At 27.8% G+C, this 21984-nt stretch overlaps 1 long non-coding RNA gene across 1 annotated transcript; it reads left to right on the top strand.

Annotated features, from left to right (window-relative positions):
• The first annotated feature begins 322 nt into the window (after window positions 1-322).
• Window positions 323-9191, top strand: LOC139426049 (uncharacterized). Its single transcript, XR_011637305.2, has 2 exons — window positions 323-974; window positions 9036-9191. It is a non-coding gene; the product is annotated as an uncharacterized LOC139426049 (long non-coding RNA).
• The last annotated feature ends 12793 nt before the right edge of the window (window positions 9192-21984 follow it).

Genomic DNA, 21984 nt, shown 5'->3' with positions numbered 1-21984 from the left:
AAATTGCATTATCAAATCATCATCATTGGTCATCAAATTGCATTGCAATTAGTAAAATCAAATCGACAGTCAATAATAAAAACCTAAAGTTGAAAAGTAATTGGAACCTTTCAAAATGTATCTCATTTAAAGGGTTGTGAGATTGAATCATTGCTTCATATAATAGATCCAATCATAAAATCTTTTATATAACGCGCTTAATATTCTGTTTAACAAGTGCGACGTATATGAAAGTACTATTACTACTGTTAAATTTATCGCAAACATTTCTTCAATTAAACATGAACTTTTACCTGGATCATTTAAAAAAAAAAAAAAAAAAAAAAAAAAAACTGAAAGTGAAAATCTTTGGTTTTAATGAAGCGCTGCAAAAGTATCGCGAGAATTTTTTCCATATGCCAGCCGTTATTCATCTACTGATATTAATTTCAACTCTATGGTCAAGCAGTTTCCATAAGGGATGCCCAAGAATCCTAACACAAACATTTATCGAGTTGGACTAAACAGCAAAAACCACTAGATTATAACCTTGTGAATAAAATGACCGTTCTTGTGCTGTTGGGATATTGTAATATTACTAAGAGTTTCTTGCTCTGTGCCCTGGAGTAGAATTTTGTTGAAAGGTGTCCATTTTTTATTTCCAAAGCACTTTTGTGACCAAGTATAACATTTTTGAAAATAAGTTTGCAATAAAATGTATGTTTCTAACTTGGTCATAGCTATTTCTTGTCACCAAAATCGATAAATAACATTTAATAATTTTTTTAGGATATTTTCCCTAGCATAGAGGAGAGTGGGGTCAATTGTAACTGGGTATGATTGTAACAGAGAAAAAATTTCGAGTGTCGGGTTCTAGATTTGGTTCCTAAGTGGCGCACAAGGTGTATTTAATAAATCTACGTGTACACCCCTGCTGGCAATCATTTTTATGTACTTTTGAAAGAGTTACATCACAAAAGATATTTTCACGCTACGTAAGTACTTTTTTTGGTATTAGAATATTATATTGTAACAAAGTAATTTTGTTTAAACAAATAAAAATTATTAACCGATTATGTAAGTGGACACCTTAATTAACATTTAAAAAAAAGATTAGTTTTGTTAATTAACTGGCATTGTTTTTAACAAATGAAGCTGAAATGGCGTCTTGGGGACGATTGTAACAATAAGTAAAGGGACAATTGTAACAGCTGAAAATAAATAATCTTATGTTTACAAACTATTACTTAACTCTTTAAGAACCACCAATAGTTTCCTATATCATTTATATTATGTTGCATGTGCATTATTTTATTTGTCAACTTTCACAGCATAAATTAAAATTTTTAACCCCTTAAAGTTAAAAGTTTAACCCTTTAGGTCTCTGCTCATTATTATTGTTACTCCTAAAATATCACTACTATTTCGATCAATAAAAAAATATATCACAACTATGGTAATATGTATAATTAACTATGTTTTAGTTGAATTTATGAACTGTTACAATTGACCCCGTAAATGGGGACAATTGTAACAGTTATGCACGACTGTCAAAAATTGTTAATAACTAATATAATAACATTTAAAATAAGGTATTTTTTTCCAGTAGAGGATAGTCTACTTTACTCGTCTGTCAATTAATACTAATACTATATTGGATTTTTTGTTAGTTAAAAATAGTTAAGTAAAAAATGTTACAATTGACCCCACTCTTCCCTGTCACTTATAGTTTATCTAACATTTTAAATGCAATGTTAAGGAGTTTTATTTGTTTTAAACTACTTATATTACATTGTTTCGAAAGTTCGTGTTGCTTTAATCACTTCATGAAAAGTCAGTTAAGAAATTGTTGTTATGAGTGTCAACGCAGAAGAATGTGATCACTAAATAACTGTCGAGAAAAACTGTGAGCAACTGGCTTAAATTTATGTTGAAATTTAAGAAACACGTACCTTTGAATAAAAAGGCATTTTTTTCTCAATTTTCATCATAGGTCAATCAAGAAACATCGCTAATAGGTAAAACTCTGTACAAAATAAATAAATAAGACTTAAGAATAAGATATTTTTAAATACTTCTTCACTATTTTGGTTTTCGAAAACAACTCCAGGGCTGCAGGGTTGATCCCATTTTCTGAACATTTCACAGTAATGTTCATTTTATCCGTCAAGAACACCCTGTTTGTCTGTCAAAATTAAACCATCTTTACTTTTGCAGAGGTTAGATGTTTGCTTAATGTCCATGTAACTTCTATATTAATTCTTCTGCTGGAAGCTCTGCCTTCAATTATTGTCTTCAGGAACTTAATATCTTAAAAATTTTCCTTCTCAAAAGCTTCTTTCTTACTTTTATGTAGTCTATTTTCTTCTCTTCTACATTGTACATGTTCTTCCGCATTAAATCTTGTGTTTGAATAATTCTCTTGTAAGCAATGTTTTTATTATTCGTAGCTTTTACCCACTTATCGTCAAACCAATCCATATTTGGGCTTCTTTCCATTTTACCAAATATGTTGTCAGCAACATTATACATGTTTTCATTCAACAACAAACCTTTTGACTCAACTGAGTTATTTTCGCAATGTTTACTCGCAAAGTGCAGTTTCAACACAATTAATAAATTTGTTTTAAAACCTCTTACTTTTAGTTTATCATAATTGAACTCCTGCAACATTATTCCATTTTTATTTCTTGTCACATATATTCTGTTTCTCAATTTGGCAATAACCAAAAGAATGATCAGAGTCAGTGCTAGCACCTCGGTAATTTCGAACATCCACTCAGTTACCATAATATCTTGCTTCAATAAGCTCATGATCTATTCGATTAGAAAATTACACATCTGATCGTCATTAACAACACTATCTAGCTCTTCCTAGAAGATTTCTTTTTCATAATCTGACTTGTCCTCAGTGGGTGCATGAGCACAAATCATGATATGATGAAAAAACCTGTCCTCTGATTCTAATCACACAGAGTTTAGGGTAAACTGCATAAAAGTTCATGGACAGATGTTTTATAGCTTGCTAAAATCGAATAATGTTTCCTCCTTGTGATGGTTATGGCAACAGCTATAAAATATGTGAATTTTTATACAAGTATTAGTCACACCATTTCCGGTCCATCGTATCTCTTGTATTGCTGTGAGATCAACCTTGTATTCATACAATTGCTGCAACAGATACTGCAATGTTTTAGCCCGATATAAGGCTGATCAAGATAGGTTCATAATTTCATTTCCAAAGGGCATGCTCCCAGTCTTTGTAGAATTTACCTTGAATTTCTTCATTACACTTTGCTACAATAACTATTTTTATGGAACGGGGGTGATTGCAACACATGTTTAACCCCCAAAACTAAAAGACCAGAGTGTTTCTCTTTATCTAGTGTCGTTCCTTTGACCCGTTAGGCTTGGGTGACTCTACCAGTAGCTAAATTACTGTCGGCATAGCCTCGAAATAGACAGCACACACAGATCACATCACCAGGATTGGGTGGGAGCATCATCAAAGGAATTATTCTATCTTTTGAAGATATTATAGTTCACGCCCCAATTTAGCAGATAAAATTCCTTTATTTAAACCAATGATCTTTATACATTAACAAAGGAACTTATTATTTATGCCAAAATTATGATATGATATAGCCAATTTTCACGCTTTGCTCCAAAAAATACAAGCTAATAAATTTACCAAATTTATAAGAGTGTTACTGCTTTGAAGCTAAATAAATTTATCCCTACTTTCATTAGAAAGGGCCTTTTTAATAAATCTTTATAAATATCATATAATTACGAGATCACTTAAATAAGTCGTCAAAATATTTATTCAAAATTTCATTTGTAAAAATTTGTGTTTATTTAGTTTCTTCAAGTAGCTGAATGAAATATTTCTAATGAAATTTTTAAATATGTATTGAACTGTTTTTGAAAGCAAACATCTCATATATTAACTCCTTTTAAAAAACCAACTATTCGTATTTTTATGAGTAAATTACATTTAGTTTTGAATTTGATTTCGCTAAAATTCATTTCCTAAATCTGTGGATATGAATCTGTTTTACATAATTTTCTATTAAGACCAAGAGAAATGTAAAGCTAAATAATTCACTAGAGATATCTCTAAATTATATAAACTTAAAAAAAAATAAGTTGAATGATTTATATAATATTTAGTAGTTATATGGATGTTAGTTAGATATTTTGTTCCAAAGTTCTCTTTAAATAAATCTTTTCATGATTTATTCAAAACGTTACCTGTAAAAATTTGTTCTGATTTTGATCAGCACAAATATCAAAAGTTATTTCAAATTTATAACATTGTTGCTTGCTTTCAAGCAAAGTGTTCTTTAAAAGCAAGAACGGTTTAATAGAGGCTCATATTCCATTGGGAGAAAGTTTTCGCAGTAAAAGCCATTAGGCTTCTTTGAAAATAATGCTTTATTTTGCAATCTGTTTGAGCATTTACTAAGATGAGGATGTAGTCGCAAAAAGTAAAAAATAGTAAATACCGTCTGTGATGCTTTCAAAAAGAGTTAGGAAATGTCTCGGGGGCAGTCAGTCAAAGGATTTTGAAACAACTTGCCGATTCAGAATCTGACTCTTTATTTGTTGACGTACTTTTTCTCGAGATGAATGATTACAGCGTTTCGAGTTGAATGTGTATTTTAAAGTGAAATTCTATTTTAATCGGGGGTTTTTGTTTAAAGAAAATTATAAAAAGAAATGAATTTAAATTTAATTATTACTGTTTGATCTTGAAGCCTTAACTCTTTATTTGTTGACGTACTTTTTCTCGACAAAAATGATTGTTGTGTTGATGTTGAACATGAATTTTAAAGTTACGTCTTATCTTATTAGGTTGTAGTTTTTTTAAAAATTATTAAGCAAAAAAAAAAGAAAAAAAGAAAGAAATTTGAATTTAACTAATACTGTTGATGCTTTAACACTTTTCGCGTAGGCAACTGATGCATATTGACGCTAATGATGATTAGTTAATGTTTAAAATGAAAAAAATGTTTGAAATGAAATTAAAATAAAAAATAATAAGCAATGTATTAAAAAGCAAAGTTAATGGAAAAAAGGAAACTAACTTGCGAAATGCAGACGAAGCTTAATTATTTTAGTAATAAGTGTCTAACGGCATCTCGAAAATGATATGCTCCGGAGAAAATTTCTTTATAGTAGTAAATTTTGACTATCATGAGTTTCCGCGAACTATAGAATCATGCTGAATGTATTTAATATCTATTCTGATGAAATGAGCAATAAAAAAAGCGTGTCTTGCTTAATTTAATAACTTAGAGACACAAAGAAGGGCAAGAAATGATAATAAATAAATAAAATTGAAATTATTTTAGCTTTATTAATTGTGTCGATACATGCCTTTTAGTTTTATGCATGATTTCGTAGCGTTGTTCAGTACTGATTTATTGATTTATTTCTTTTTTTTTATTCTAACTGTACGAAGAACAGATATTCGGTTAATTAAAAATAAAACTAACTTTTCAAAGTTAGTTTTAAATATATGCATTTTTTATGTAGGGAATTTTGTAACCAACTTTTTTAAAGGCTACGGAAGTTTTGATTTAAAACTAAGAAAAATATTTGCATTGAAAATTAAAATTTCAGTTACAAATTTTTAAATATCTCATACAATCTGTTATATATTTAATAAACATCAAAATAGTACAAAAAGTTTAAAAAGTTCATGGTGTACAGATCTTAAATGGTTTAAAAACATTTTCCAGAGCTAATAGATTTTAAATGCGGTTATATTTTCTATTGTATAAAATAATTTTTGACTGAAAAAAGAAATAAATCCCTTTTCATATAATAAAGCTCTTTGTTCTTTATCAGTTTTATATATATAAAAAAATTTATATTAACTTCAAAAGTTTTGTTTAAAAAGTAAAGCCCACGACAGCCCATTGTGGAAAGGGTGGTCATTAAAGTTAAAGTTCTACAATTTCAAGTCAAACGTTATGATTGTGGCAAAGTGGCTAGCATTGCGCACAGGTCGCTTTTATTTTCCAGACAACCTGGCACCTATTGGTAATAGTGGTCCTCAAGTCGCAACTAGGAATCGAGCCCCCTTTCTTCACACTGACAGTTCAATGACTTTACCACTGAGCCATTTTGACAGTTAAAATAGTTTGTTTTCTTGTTTTTTTTCATCTTTAACTTCAAGACTGACGTAAGTATTCAATAAGAAAATCGGCCAGATTTCAAATTGACTTTTAATACTGTCCTGTTGAATTTCATCCTGAAATTTTCTGGTGTTTTTCTGTGATTTCACTGTACATTTTCTTTATATTAAAGGAAAAGTTCATTCGAGATGGAAAACGGAACTTCGCATGAAATTACTGGAAATTTTCTGATTTCTTTTTTTGAAATACCAGAAAATTTCCTTAAAGGAAGCCTTAATCAGTAAAAAAATTGCATTTTTCCTCTGACACTTCACAGCATGGCGCTGGGCATGAAGAAACGAACTGTGCATTAAATTTGGCATTGGTGTATAGCTTTTAAAGACTCATTTTGTATTACTGTGTTTTCTTCGGAGAACATTAAAGTGATTCAACGAAGTGAAAATTATTTAAAATTTTCGCATCTATAAAGTTTTTGTTTTGATCCTAATAGGGAAGATATTCGAGGAAATGTGTTAGCCATTTGCGTTTTTGGTAAGTACCTAGTCAATGCAGATACACAAATATGTAGAGGAAGTTGTAATTACATGTTGAAATTGGTTTAATCGATAAAGCGTTATTACTCAATTTTAGCTCCCTTTTATTATGCTGAATTTGACTAAATTGATTTTTTTCATGTTTTTTTTTAAAGTTTAGTCTTGCTTAGTGAAATTTTCCTTGTTAATAATTTTTTCTTTCTTAACTAAAAAAAAAAAAAAAAAAAAAAAAACTCTGAAAATAACAATTACGCATAAAATTCTAGTAGTCTGTAAGTTAACATTACAATTATATTGCTTACTTAGAAATATGGTTGGCGAAAACCTCAATTTCAAAATTTGCAGTTTTTTTTAATGGTTTTTGCCTGGTTTTTCATGTCAATGTAGGGTATTTGACTGTTGTTTCCTAGGAAAATGTTACAAAAGAGTTTTGAACAGACATTTATTTGTGCTTTCACCTGTCACTGAGAGATATTATAGTAGGCTAAATTAAATGCAGTGCTAGAGTTTGCTTGTTTATGTTACTCAATGATGACAGGCCAAAAAGTGTAATATATCTATAAAAATAATTTTAACAATTTATCAACTTATGCAATATTTAGATAAAAAGTTACTTATTCAAAACAATATGCGAACTATTGTAAACTGTTATCCAAATTCTTAGAACCCAAAATGATATAGTGCAATGAACAGTAATTAAAAATATGGCTTTGTTACTTACTAAATAAATTTTTCAGTGTTATTTTATTCTAGAACTTATTTAACATGCTCCTGGTGGCCGAGTGGTAGCGCTTCGCGCACGTGTTGCGGATCCTGGGTTCGATCCTCTGCCCGGGCAAGGTTGACTCAGCCTTTCATTCCTTTAGTGGGTCGATAAATGAGTACCAAGCCTGCTTGGGAACTGAACACTGGGTGTTCCGCGTTTGGCTGACCACCTAACCGGAACATCTGCTCCTGCACCCCAGAGCCCAAGGTTAAGAAAATTGAGATGGGTGCAGTAGACCTTGGCCCTCTATGGGCTGTCGCACCACTGAGCTTAGTTTTATTCTCGAATTTATTTTACGTGACAGCTAAAATGCATAACTGACATTCACAAATATCTTTTCTGTAGCAGGGAAAATCAATCCAATTTGAAAAAAATTTAGAGGAGTTTTCAAAAGCTTTTCTTTTAGTTTAGCATATTCTTTCTGACGATGGAAATTGTTTTTAGGTTAATGGGGCAATTCGAGATGGGGGAAATAAGATTTATTATTTATTCTATATAATAATAAATATTTAACTGAAATGTCTTTTTACCATCGTGTTTAAATTAATTATTAATACTGTATTGCCCGTTCCATACGCTTTCTTTTGAAATATTCATTGGAATTTTCCTATAGTAATTTTGCTTTATTTAATAAAAAATAATAAATGTTTTAAACTAATTATTATTATAACAAAACTTATTAGTTTGCCTCGAAAATATCATAAATAAAAAAGTATTATATTCATCATTGATCATAAAAGTGTCATAATTCTTAAAATTTTATTTCGAATGTTTACTTTTTTGTATTTTCTTTCAGCAGTTTTAGAGTTTATTGTATTTTTAAAACATTATTGGTTGTGAGCATGTGAACTTTAATATTATTTTCTAACATTTAACTTTTCTTGGTTTAATAATATTGTTTTTAAATTAAATATTCATATATTTACAGAATCATTCATCTGTTTACAGAACCAGTGAATCATTTCTGTCTCTTTCATTTGCTAGTATAATTTTCGAATGCTAGCATTATTTTTTGAAATTTAATTTTAATGAATTTTATTTTAATAATAAGCATCTGATTGTATTTAAATGCGTGCACAAATATATGAATTTTAACTGTTTATAAATAAAAATAATTATAATTTATATAAAAAATAATTTAATAATTTATTTTAAAATAGGCTATGGTGCTATAGGTAAAAAGAAAATTATTTGTCATTAAAAATTTTAAAATGATAATTACGATGCATAAAAATAATACTGAAGGGGGATGGAGTAAGCTTTGTTTGTTCCTAAAAGAGATGAGAAATTGAATGCAAAGGACTTTTTTATATAATGAAAATGATGAAGACGTAACAGTAGTGCAGCAATTACGATGTGATCCATGGAGGAGAAAGGTGTCTCTTCATTTAATCAGTTATAGATATTTTGTGCATTCTTTGGTCATTAAAATGATGAGTAAACAAACATCATTATTAATTAATGATAAATATTCAAAGGAAAAATCTTTAGTGCCTGTTATCTGCATAATAAAGTCAAAGGCTTGGTTTTGGAAATATGCATAGAATTATATGCGCATTTAAAATTTGTCTTTTGTTATTAATTATCTTTTTTTTTTTTTTTTTCTTTCAGAATATTTGCTGTTGCTTTCAGCGGGGAGGAAATATACCTAATGATAAGAAACGAAGTTCACTAAGAAAACCAGTTTTAACATTTGTAAAAGAATTGCGAGATTTCGAAAGTTATTTCAGTTTATGATCTTCCAATAAAATGATTCTAATAGTCTATTTAGTTTTATCTCTTTTGCTCTTTATTAATATTTCTAATTTATTTTCATTAAAACTGTATCATAATATGGAATCATTGCCGTATACTTATAGTAATTATGATTTAACTTATTATTTACTTCAGTAATTCCATAATTAAAAGTAAAATATTTCCTGCAGAAAAAAATCTTCGTTAAGCGTATCTGAAGCTGTTTGTACCGAGCTTCTTAAATCATTTATAAGTTTCATACATAATTCCTTTTACATTTGTCTGATTTGCAAGCATTCTTTTTATAATTAGGAAAAAAAGACTTTTTTCAATATTGCGATTGGGGATTCATTACATAAATGAATAATTAAGATAGAATTTTTATTTTGCGTACAAAAGATTACTTTTAGAGAATACTTTTCATTGCGTAAAGTGTAGAGAAAGTTACTCTCGTTCTTTAATTGCAGCAGAAAATCTTTAATCCCATGTATTGATTCTCACTTGAATTTTATTATAATAATTATTTGTTTAAATTTTGAATCCTTTGTTATTTGCTGAATTCTGAGAACAGCTTTTAAGATGCTTTGTAGTAGTAGTAAATTGGATATTGCGATTGATTATTAATGATATCTGTCAACGTAAATTTAAGCTTAATCTTTTAGCAAGGATATTTGATAATACTAGTTATTAAAAAAAACAACATAAAATTAAATTAATTGATTTCATAAATTGAAATTTTTACTGATGAAAAGGAGGGAATGTAGAATATTTTTTTTCAGTAAGGTGCAGGATAGAATTTAAAAAAATGTAGAATTTAAAAGCATTAAAATTATAATTAGCTATGTACCATTACAGTCATGCACAAATTGAATAATTAAAAAAAGATGGTTAATGATATAAATAATACTCAACTGTGAAGAACGAAAAGTTCTCGAATTATCGAAGTAAATCACTGCAGAAGTTTTGAAATCCTGTAAAAAATAGCATTTTTCGTCCTTCAGTAAATGTAGCCAACACCACAGATGTATTCTTTAGCCATTTTACCATATTATTGATCGGTAAGTAAAATTGCATAATTTTATCGATTTCACAAGAATCCTAGCGTTTTAAAATCAAGAGAAAATTCATTTTCTAATGCAGCGAAACTATCGAAGCAAGATGGCTATAATATTACAAACCCACCCCTAAAAGAACGATTATTGCTCCATGGAGACAGCATATCAGTATAAGCTGGGTAATTTTATAGTTACGGATGAAATATTTGTACACTTATATAACCAAATCTGTATGACTTTCTGTATCTGTATGATCTGTAAAAATATAGATAAGCAGTTTGAATATTTTTTTCCATTTAAATAACTGTTAGTGTAATTTAAAATTATCCCAATTTTTATTAAAGATTCTAGATTAAAATTTTTTCTTAAAGTTAAAAAAAAATATTTTGTTTTTATGGGCGTTACACAAGCGTTATACGTCTGTAACAATCAGTTTTCAAATTTTTGAAAATTAATAAGAAATTGTGTAATTTATTTAAATGTATTAAAACAGTTTGGCTTTTTTTTGTGCATTTAAATTCTGAAAATGCCATATCTGTCATGATGAACTTGCTCAGCTGCAACATCAAAATAATATTTTGTAAACGGGAAACCTCAGCTGGATAAATGGAAAATATACGGATTAAAAACAAGAAACATCAATTGGTAAAACCGAAACTGTTCGTATTTAAAACGTAAAACATCAGTTTGCAACACACAAAATATCAGTCTTAAAAACGGGAAACATCAAGAAATAAAGGAAAAAAATATCAGCAACTCTGCTGTCAATATATTTTTCATGTTTTGATGGAATTTCATAATACAGTGTGGTTTTTACAAGCTCAAATAAAATTTCGATTAAATTCTTTTTCTTTTAAAAGTAATTTTTGAGGATTTTTTTCTTTATAAAATTGTCTTAAAGGAGATTAATTTATTGGCCAGTTTCCTCCAACAATCTTTAATTATTATGACACACAGAAACATTAACTTTTCGTTCCGGTCAAATATTTCCTCAAGGGATATTTAAGGAAATGTGACACTCGTGTTCAAGGAATATAACTTAAAGTTTGGACATAAGTTGCCAGAAGTCACACCTCTGTATTAATTAATGCCAAAGTTGGCTCCTTCCCAAAATGAAATTTCTGTCATCTGTGATATAATACGATAAAATAGAGAGTCAATTTCAAGGAAGAAAAGTAATGTTAATACTAAGTATTGGGTTTCAATAATTCATTAAGGTGGAGTGAAGTTTTACTATGAAAAAGCTTGAACTCCTGATTGATGAAGGGGTAATTTTAGAAAAATTATACGAACAATTTATAATTTGTTGATATATGACCCAATATTAGAGATTCCAAAGAGAAAATTTTGAGAAGTGTTTTATTATACTTTTATATAAATATAGGTTTAAGATATAGTGCTATGGATCAAAGTTTCTCAACCCGATTTAGTCGAAGTACCAGCAATATATTTCAGTGTTTTATCGCTGACTGGTAAGGTTTGTAAATTGGACTATTGGCATAAGTTTTGCCAATACACTCAAACAATTGTTTTGCCAGTTTGTTTCTGGTGATTCACATACTCACGTACAGTAAAAAATATCTTGAGTCTTATTTTATTCAAATATATGTGAAAAAGTTATATTAATTCTAAAGTAAATATTAATCTTAGGACTGACTGTTCAGAAACAATGGCTCAGACCTCTTTTTAATGACGTAAAAATCTTCTTCACTGCAATCGTGGGATTAATTTAATTAAATAAAATAAAACTCATTTGCTCTCATTGAAATTTTTGAATGTTAAATAAGAATTTAGAAAAAATATCTATGATGTTAATCCCACGCTTCGAACTTTTTTGTTGAATGCTTCTATTCAATTTTGAAACCTTACTCGAACATATTGTGATAAATTTTGTGATATAATTTTATAATAAAGCGGATAAATCTTATAATGGAATAGATACCTTTTTCAAGTTAGGAAAATAACTATATCATAGAATCAATGAATTGAAAGAAAATTAAACTGAACTTAAGCGAAGAAGTTTTATTTAGAACTTCAATCAAATAGTTTTTTTCTTCGAACCATATAGTTTTAAAATGGTAAAATTTCTTTATTTAGAAATTATAAAAGAATTTTTTTATTAAATTTTAAAACCTTAATAGAAAAAATTAGGAGAAGTGCTGTATTACACTTTTATACAAGGAATATTAAAAAATTGTAAGGGCCGCCGCTGGACGTTACCGCTGTTTTCGATGTTCAACTACGAGTTAATTTTGTTTTACTGTATATGTTTTACTGTACTGTATTTGTATATGATGCGTTTATTTTGAAACGAAAATGTTAGGTGTTTTTGTTGAGACAATTTACGTTTAAGAACAAATAAATAGTGATGAATGCGAATCAATTAGGGGGTATAGCGAGCGGAGCAAGTAAGAGGCGAAACTTTCTACTTATTTATCGAATGATAAAAATTACAGAGATATAAATTTCTTTTTCAAGAATCGAAAATAATTTTTAGTTGCACAGTAGATTTAATAAAATTTGAAAAATTCAATAAAGTTGAAATTGTTCAATTTTCAATTTGAATTCGGATTACGACGCGAAAAATAATTCTATGTTGCAAATTTTTTTTTCTAAATTGTCTATAAGACTTTTCGATTCACTGTTTGCAACCTTAATAAGCCAAAGTCTTATAAGTACTTCATTATAATTTTATATAAGGATAGTAGTCACCATCATTGGATAAATTAAAATAATAAAATTGCATTAAGTTTAAATCTTTTGGAAATATATCGTTTTTTTCCTTAAAAATTCAATTGAAAAAATACTTTCAAAATACTATTATTATACTAAGCTTTGCTCCTAAATAAAAATTTTTTTTTTCGAAATTAAAACATAATTAGTATTGTAGTATTTTTATTTCATTTTTTAATTTTTTAGCTAAATATAAGATCCTTTAATAATAATGTCAGTTTTCAGAAATCATGTTGAATTTAAAATTAATTACTGTCTTTTGAAATAGAATATTTAAAATATGGAGCTTTTTGAAATTTTATAGATTCGAAGCTTTTAAATCAATTTTGCTTAAATTTTGTACTTTCTAATATATAATTACATAGTTTAAAATGGTGTAAATTTTGTATTCTTTACTATATCTTACTAATTGACCCTCATTAATCAAATTAATAAAAATAATTAAAAAATATTTTTATGTGGATAAACAAATTTTGCAATTTTGTGAGAAAGTTTTCGATTAGCTTTAAGACTTCAGGGGATGTGGTCAATCTGCGGAAAGTAAATTAACAATAACAGACCTAAACATTCCACAGCTCTCCGGTAAAACTTTTGTGACTATATTTTCCAGATTGCTCCTACTGCCATATTTTAATGATTAAAAATCCAAATTGGTTGAAATAAAGGCATGTGTTTGTTACTGCAACGTAATGAATCACTAATTTAATTTATTTAACACCACTTTTTTGAACTCTATGTTAACATCCAATCATTCTACACCATTAAAAAAAACTATGTGAAAATACGGACATACTCCGGCAGCAGAGACTTCGATTACTAAGTCCGTGACGTACGACCCATGACCAACAGAACTGGGGTTCGAGTCCTAGCGCTGACACCACAATCTAAGCACAATCTAAGCAATCTAAGCAGGAGATTGGAAGCTAATAATGAACGAGATGAATTTCACTAATGAACTAAAAAAAAAAAAATTACAGTGTCTATCCAGTGAGGCGCGTGTGCAATATATAGGTAATGATATAGGTAATGATATAGGTAATAATATAGGTAAGCAATGTAGGCAAAAGAATGTGGTATGGTTAAGAAATACATATCAAATATCTTTAGCTGCCATTTCGATCGAAGTATGCTTAGAGCTGTGGTGGCTCAGGGGATAGAGCGAGGGCTAACCAATGAGCTCAACCGGTTTCGAATCCCAAAGATGGTTGGCTAATACGAATCCTGCACCCGGCTCGCACCCACCACAGTGCAGACGTAAAATATCCTTAGTGTTAGACGGATCATGGTCTAGAGTCCCCTTGCTGCCAGGCTAACCCTGGGAGGTTTTGCTCTCCGTTTAACTCAAATGCAGTTTTCCATAAAAAAGTACTTAACGAAAGCAAATATACAGCAATATTTGATCCAGGAGCTCCCTAGTCTTCGATATTGGGTTCAAAATATCACGGCTACGGAGTTGAACATTAGTAACCATAAACTCAAAATTTGGGTCGGCTGTTCAACGACGGTTATAAAGTAAAATGAAATTAATGCGTTATTATTAAATCTAATTAAATTTTTTTAATTCCTCTGAAAACGTCAAAAAATAAGGAAAATGAATATTTTTTTTCAAATCTTTCTTTTCTTTTAACTTCTGTTTTTCTAAAGGAGATACGACTTTTTTTTTTAAATTTTGCGAACTGTTCAATTACGGTAATTTATAATCTAAACTATGAACATCGGATATCATAATGACTAAATCATTACTCAATCATCAATATTGTTCGGAGTATAACGTATTTGAAAAATATTTTTTATATCCTTTACGAAAAAAAAAAAGTCTGTCTAGACTTAAAATGTCACAATAACGGCTTTTTCGAGGAAAAAAATTACCACTTTTATTGGAACAAAAGCATCTTCGTTGGGTTTAAAATTTCTAGAATTTTCTTGGAATTCTAGTATTTCTTATAATTTGTAGTTTGTTTTGTCTCTAACTGTTCAGAAAATCTGAAGACTGACTAAGATTTTAATGAATAAAAAAATAAAATAAAATAATAAAACAAAAAATAAGCATTATCCCAATGCAAATTTTGTTGACTAAAGCTGTAATGAAACATTTATTAAAACGATCTTGAGCTAAACTACAATTAATTAATAAAAAATTATATTTCTTGACTGAAATGCAGTTCGTTGATAATAATTATGTAACAAGAAAATGATAAATAAAACTTATTTGCATGCATTATTTTACGCAAATATCGGTGCACAATTTGTTTACAAAGTACAATTTGCTTACAAATGGTTAAATGTTAAAATAATAAAGTAAAATGGTAGTACTCTTTAAAAACTCTACCAAAATAACTAATAATTTTATATCAGGCAGTTTAAAATTTTTTTATTTCACCTAATATATTGGTTTTAAATTTATCTACTCTTTGTTTGTTTCAGTAATCAATCCTTATTATAAATTTTTATAATCCTGAAAAAATGAATCAGGAGTTGGAAATTAGCATCCATATAAGGGAAAAAAACTTTATATAATTTTACAAATATTTTGAGCGATTGAACACAGGGAAGGCAATATATACATATATAATAGTTAAAAATATAGAGAAAACGGAGAAAATAATAAAGATAAATGAAAAGAGAAGAAAAAAAATTATCTAAATAAAATATTTTCAAAAAATTGATAAAAAAATATTTGAAAAATATTAAAAAAAATATTAAAAAGCCGGAAAGCAAAATAATGAAAAGATATAAATTCTTCATCAGCTCACACGATTATATCTGCAAAAAGGTGTGCTTACTAATATTGTATCAATATAGCCAAAGTAAAATATATCAATACAAAAGTGTGAGAAGCACTAAAAAAAATTGAAACGAAAATAAAACACATTTAGTAAAAAATATATTAAGCAAAAAACAGATAAAAAATTTAAAGAAAATACAGAACAAAACACGTAACGAAATCATTAAAACGAGTAGCAAATTCAAATGATTTTACACGTACCAGAATCTTTCAAGAATGATTTAAAATATTTGCGTAATAAGATTGCCTGATTTCAAAATATGAAAATAGAAGAACAAATGGAATTCGAAACGTAAATCGAGGGATTATTTACGTCACATTCTTACTGCAGCACTGAAGCGCGTTTGATTTGTTAGTTACGAAGAATCGGCTTGAAAATGGATGTGCGCAGGGCAATATGATTATACTGGATAATTTAAAGTTTATATTTAAAAGGTTAATATTTAATTATACAATTTTAATGAGCACAGAAAGGTTAATATTTAATTATACAACTGAGAGAGAGAGGGAGAGAGAGATAGATAGAACATACCTAACATACCTGAAGGTAAAGAGATGTGGTAAAGGTATTAACATACCTAAGGGTAAAGAGAATCTATTTGATATCTTTAAATAAAAATTATTGAGATCATTAAGAAAGTATTTTAGAATTTCATCAATTGATATATGGTAAATAGGTTTGAAATTTGTGCCTTTTATCATTAAATTCCTCAGTTTCAAGTTCTCTATAATATTTAAATTACCAGTACTAATATGCTTATGATGTTTATCAAAAAATTCAAAATATTCCTCTTCTGCACAGTGACATTTATAATCAGATATATTAATTTCCCCTAAATTTTTGATAATATCATTATAATTAAAAAAAGTTCTACCAAAAAATTTATTATACTTAAAGCTTTTAATTATGTTAAAATGGAGACAAATTTTAATTTTCAAAACAAATTATTTTAATTTTCATAACAATATTTTAATTTTCAAAAATATTATGAAATTTAATCTTATCGAAAATGGGGTTTTGAAAGTTATAACGAAGTATAAAATTTTCTAAATATCTAAATTTTTCTTCTTATTTGGTGAAATTTTACTCATTTTAGATTTTACAAGATCGAAACAAAGAGTTTTGAAAAGTAAATTAATAAAAGGAGAGTTAATAATAAGATCTTGAATCTAATATACATCATTATTCTTAAGCGATAAAACAATATTTTTTATTGGTTTAATATTATAATGTTTATTAAAATCTTTCTTCATGCTATAAATAAAATTGACATTTAATTATGAAGCGGATATAATCGTGTGAGTTGATGAGGAGATTACATCTTTTCATTGTTATGTTTTCCTGCTTTTTAACACATATTTTTTAAAATTTTTTACTAAAAAATATTTTAAATATTTTTTTAATATTTTTTAAAATTTTTTACTAAAAAATATTTTAAATATTTTTTTAATATTTTTTAAAAATATTTTATTTAAATTATTTTTCTTTTTTTCTTTTTACTAATTTTTATTATTTTCCATGTTTTCTCTATGTTTTTAGTTTATTTTATGAGTTCTATATACTAGCAGCTTATGTGCAGTAGATTAAACTTATAAATTTTCTTCGTTTTTCTCTTTTTTTTTCTTTTCATCTTTTTTGTTATTTTGTGCTACTTTTTAAATTTTTTTTTAAAATTATTTTTTTAAAATTATTTTAGATAAGAAGAAAAACCTTTTTAGAATCCTTTCTTAGTTTCATCTACCAGATTTATGCGTGTGTGTGTTTTTAATCCCACTTTTACTATAACGGATCGCGATAGAAATTCTTCAGCTAATGTTATTGCATTTTTTATTACTTATTAATTATTTTATTATCTCTTATAAATTACTTCATTAATTAATAACCTTTTAACGACCAACTTTTACCCCATTTTAATAAAATTTTTTCATGCAATATCAAAGAACTCAGGTTCACTTATTATTATTAATTATGCACTTAACATACTTAATTTTTTAATACTTTTGCAATACTTAAAATGGAAGTAAACTTAGAGACAGAAGAAAACAAAAATAATGAAACTGTTGTCAGTGATTTGGCATTTTATGTTTGTTTTTTGTTGTGAAACAATTTCGAATTCTATATTTAGATTCAATTTAAAGGAAATTAAATAATACAATTTAAGGAAAAAAATCCATCATAATTAATTGAGATGGAGTGTTTTGGATTTCTTCATTAATTTTCTTTCTTTCCTTTTTTAATTATCAAAGATATTCATGATATTTAAAGGCGTAAAAATAAATATACCATTCACTACAAAGATATTAAACTTATTCAGAATTTTATCGCAGTTAGAATACTAAGAATTACATTTTAAATAAAATCAAGTGATAAAGTGCTATTAATTAAGAATATTATATAATAAGAATAATTTAAATCGTTGTTTATAAGCCAATGTAATCTATCTGGACATTATACATATTCCCAGTTTATCCTTTTAATTAAGAATCCAAAATAAAATAGATTTTAATCTAGATGAAATAATTGATTCAACCAAGCAACCAAAAGAAGAAAATTTGAGCGAAAAATTATTAAACTTCATACCCTTGAAGAGTTTTATGAGCCCAGGACAAAGAAGAATTTAATTAAAACTTCTGAAATTAATCGAATTTCGAGTATTTGTGATTGGAAAAATAATTTTCCGAGTTAATTAACCAAAAAAGTAATTTTTCTGAATAATAACTTTTCTATTTATTTTATTGGTCAACTTGAAGCTGAATCTAATGGTAACGCATGAGTTGTATAGAAGTAAGTTTTACTTTTCCTTGGGGGGAAAAACCCATCCTTTCATTGTTTTCTTTTCTTTAGAGTACTAAAATTAATCTTTTTTTCTTAAGAGCCTATCTCTTAAACTTCATTCCTACGTAAGTAATTATAAGTCGTTTTTAAGAATATCATAAAAAGTAATCGTTTTATTTTATGATATTTCCGAATTATTACTTTAGTAAATTGATATTTATTGTTGGATTTGATATTAAAACTGAATGAAAGAACTTCTCTTCAAAAACGTTTTTAAAAATTGGTTTCAAAATCGAATTTTTTATTAAAGCTTATTTTAAAATAAATGAAGCTGTAAAGTTTTTTTCCCCCTCATTTCATTATATAAAAATATGTACTAAAGACACTGTACTAAACACTACTAACTGAAATATGTACTAAACACTACTAAAGATCTTCTCTGGAATTAAAAGCGTTAAAACTCACGAATTAGATACGTAAGGTCCCCAGATCCGAAAATGAGAGGGTTGACGCTATTGGCAAGGTGTTAAAATTTTCTTTGGATGTGATCATATAGATAGAGTATGGTTTCTTCTTCGTACGAATTACGTAAAGAAACAAATTTCTGATAAAATTTCTCTGCTGTACGGCAATGACATTTTTGGTAACTGTACGGTAATGACATTTTTGGTAACTGTACGGTAAAGACATTTTTGGTAACTGTAAGGTAGTGACATAAAACTCTGACTAATAGAACCTTTTTTTTAAAATTCTGAATAATAAAAGCAAAAAAAATCTACGATAAATATATATAAGCGAATCATTTGGAAATATTTTTGTTCATATGGCAAATGTTTACCGGAAATTCTGGTTTTCAAAAATATAGTTAATTCTTATTACAAAACATTTAGTAAAAAATACAAAACTGGGAAATTAATTAATAGGAATAAATGATTTTTATGCCATGCTTTAATGCATAATGATAAAAATGCAAAATTCTAACACACATCATAAAATCATATTTTCGTGTAATTTTACAAAAATCATTACCAAATCGCTTCTGTAAAAACCACAGAAATTTTTGTTGTTTCCCATAGAGCAAGAAGCACGATAAATTATACCATACCCTTGTAGTTTTGGCAGTTTTTCTCAGTGTAAGATGTTTCGTAGAGACCACCCTTGTTATGTATTTTTGGAATCCTTATCAAAAATGAAAACAAAAAAGTTTACTGGAGGGAGGGGATTGCAGTTAAATATTTAAGTGGAAAAAAAAAAGGAGCGGAAATTCGACGAATTATAGTAGAGAGAGCAGGATGTAATAAATTTAAAAACAGGTTTAAATGGAGAATGTAATTTAACGTAATTTAATGTGTTTTATAATCGTCTTTCAACTCTTTGTGTTTTCTCTGGCAATCAATCATGTCTTTGTTTTCATTACATTAACCTTCTTGTATTGTGATTTGTCAGATTACGAAAGAGTTTTTTCCTATGCTAAAGATTAATTTATCATCCATGATGAGTGCATTCTTGTATTTTTATTCTGAATATGGATTCTTAAAGCATATTTTAGGTGTGTGCTTTCGGGAACACCCAATGTAATCCTTATTCGGTGTAAGAATCGTCGACAATAGATGGCGCTGCGAGATACGAAAAAAAACTAAAAAAAAGAAAAGAAGCTGGGGACTGTTCTCTAGCTTGGTGTGAGAAGACTGGAATGTTCTATGATGGAGCGCGAAGTTTCATTGATTATGTGATTAATTACTATTATTTTCTATATACTTCATGTTTGTTCCGTGGCATAAGTATGCATCTAAATAAAATCGTTTATGCCAAGAAAGGTTTATGGTGAAATCATTTCACATTGAAAGGTCTGAAAAAGAACCTGCGAAATATTACTGGCGCAGCCGCCGAAGATGATGCAGAACCAAAAACCAGGTGAGAGCTCACTTTATATTTGTAAATGTATGCTCCCATAAATAAGTAATTATAATTATTTGGGCGAAAATTATACAAAATGGAAATTAAATGTTTGTGTTCCGACATGGAACATTAATTTAGTTTACTCGTCAGAGTACGAACACGCCAGTGTTCTAAAGTGAATTCTTTTACTCGCCAGAGTACGTAGATAGCATATTTCTAAAAAGAATTTGGTTGTTCTTGTTGTTTTGATTTTCGTCCCAAATAATTGAAAATTTTATTTGATAAAATTGAATTTATTGTGGTTTTTAAGTTCTGTTTTGGAAATTGTTGGAAGCACGCCAGTGCATAACATATAGCGTGGTATCGTAATTGAAAATTTTATTTGATAAAATTGAATTTATTGTGGTTTTTAAATTCTGTTTTGGAAATTTTTGGAAGCAGCATAAAATATAACATTGCAATCGTATTTCGAAAATAAAGAATGCTGAATGATCTATTATTTATATCAACTAAGATTTATTAAACCAAACAAAAAAAAGCATAGGTTGTATCAAATAACGGAATATAATTTGGCGTCAACCAACCTTGGAAGTCTCATTCTAAAACGATTGTTTTGTTTCTTTTATTTTTGCATAAAATGTTTTTTTTTTTTATTTCTGAAAGAAGAGGCAAGTGTCTTTTAATAAGAAAAAAAAAATACAAAACTGAGTTTGTTTTATTCTATTTGATTATTTTGATATTGAATTGTATCATTGTTGAATTTTTTTATACGTATGATATATTTTGTTTTCGTACATTTTAATGAGAAATTTATACGAAAGTTATTTATAAATTTCTTATCGCATTTAATGATTTAAAATATTCAGTTAAAGTTTTCATTCTCACGTAGAATTTGATTTTTGTTCTAAGAATAATTATTTTGGTTAAAATAATTTTTATGTTTTGAATTTGTGAACTTGTAGGAAAGTATATATTATATCTAGTGTAAACAAAGTATTGATTTAAAATGTTCATAAGTTTATTATATAAGGTTTATTATATAACAAATCGATAACTGAATATTACAAAGTATTCTCAGTATTTTGAGGTTGTTAATTTCGTTTTGAGTTTGTCAAAAATAGACATTTTCTATAGATTTGTGAACGATGTTCATTTATGTGTTTTCTTTTAAGAAATTATTGGAATATTAATTAGGAAGTAGTCAATTTTTTCCGTTAATTTTTTTTGATGATTGAGAATTATTAAATTTAAGCCATGGCATTTTTGGGAAAGGGTAAAAAGGAGGATTTGATAACGTTGGCCACCGAATTAGAAATTGATGTGGATCCAAGTATGAAAATTATAACACTAAAAAACAAAATAACACAAAATGACACATATGATGAAGCGTTTGCCAGAGAAATGTTTTTCTCAATTGTGGAAGAGAGGAAAAGGAAGGAAGAAATTGAGGAACAGCGAAGGAAGGAAGAGATTGAGGAACAGCGAAGGAAGGAAGAAATTGAGGAACAGCGAAGGAAGGAAGAAATTGAGGAACAGCGAAGGAAGGACGAAATCGAAGCTCAGCAGAAAAGAGAACAA

Source organism: Parasteatoda tepidariorum, chromosome 7 (assembly GCF_982258835.1).
Source record: "Parasteatoda tepidariorum strain Cologne lab strain chromosome 7, Ptep-v5.0, whole genome shotgun sequence".
NCBI classification, from domain to species: Eukaryota; Metazoa; Arthropoda; class Arachnida; order Araneae; family Theridiidae; genus Parasteatoda; species Parasteatoda tepidariorum.
Note: the sequence above shows the minus strand (reverse complement) of the source record. Positions and strands in the feature narration are given on the sequence as shown.